General features: G+C 34.4%; 1 non-coding gene across 1 annotated transcript; it reads left to right on the plus strand.

Annotated features, from left to right (window-relative positions):
- Positions 1 to 460: 460 nt before the first annotated feature.
- LOC115032363 lies at positions 461 to 569 on the plus strand. The gene has a single exon (XR_003838043.1). It is a non-coding gene; the product is annotated as a U6 spliceosomal RNA (small nuclear RNA).
- The last annotated feature ends 480 nt before the right edge of the window (positions 570 to 1,049 follow it).

Raw genomic sequence — 1,049 nt, forward strand, 5'->3', positions numbered from 1 at the left:
AGCTATATCAACATCAAAGCCATGTTGGAAACAGCATATGGTAGAATGCCAGGATTAATAAAATTGATATTTAAATGGTACCAGAAAAAATTAAAGATCAGTTTAAAAATAAAGATGGCACGAAAAGTGATGACGAACTTATTGTTACTAATACTAGATTTTGATATATGCCATTGTTTAGAAAACTCTTTGAGGCTGGCTTTAAAAATTATACTGAGTATCATTTTAAAATCTTAGAATTTTTAGTGTGAAATATCTTTGGGGAAAAGATCAGTAGAGTAAGACAAGGGACCCAACAATGACTTCACACACCAACTATCACTTAGTCTTTGACAAACATGTCAAAAAATACATTAGAGAAAAGATAGCCTTTTCAACAGATGATGCTGGGAAACATGGACCATCTTCCTGTAGAGGAATGAAGCTAGATCCCCATCTCATTCCACAGAACGACCAATTCGTGTTTGCTTCAGCAGCACATATACTAAAATTGGAATGATACAGAGAAGATTAGCATGGTCCCTGCACAAGGATGACAGAAAGACCAATTCAAAATGGCTCAAACACCTTAAGGTAAGTGACACACTAAAAATACTCGAGGGAAACATGTATTAACAAGACACAACCATAGGCAAAGACTTTCTGAAAGGGAGTCCATTAGTGTGAGGAGTCACCCACAAAATTGGCACGTGGTATTGTATGAAAATAAAAGGGGTTTTAACCAAAAAAAGGAAATAATCACTAGAGCTGAGAGAAAACTTATAGAATAGTAGATCATCTTTGCCAGCTATATATCTGACAGGAGATTAATGTCCAGAACCTACAGAAAACTCCAAAACAAAATATTCAAGTAATATAAGGGCTAATAAAGTGAAGAATTTCTTCCTTCTCAAGAAAGAAATACAAATGGTAAAGAATACCATTTTTGAAAAGTTATTCATCTTTAGCCATCATCTTCTCCTTGGAAATGTTTAGGAACAAGCCTAAGTGTCCATCAAGAAATGAATGGTTCAATAAAGGATGGTACATATACACAATAGACTTTACTC

This window comes from Mus caroli, chromosome 1 (assembly GCF_900094665.2).
Source record: "Mus caroli chromosome 1, CAROLI_EIJ_v1.1, whole genome shotgun sequence".
Taxonomy (NCBI): Eukaryota; Metazoa; Chordata; class Mammalia; order Rodentia; family Muridae; genus Mus; species Mus caroli.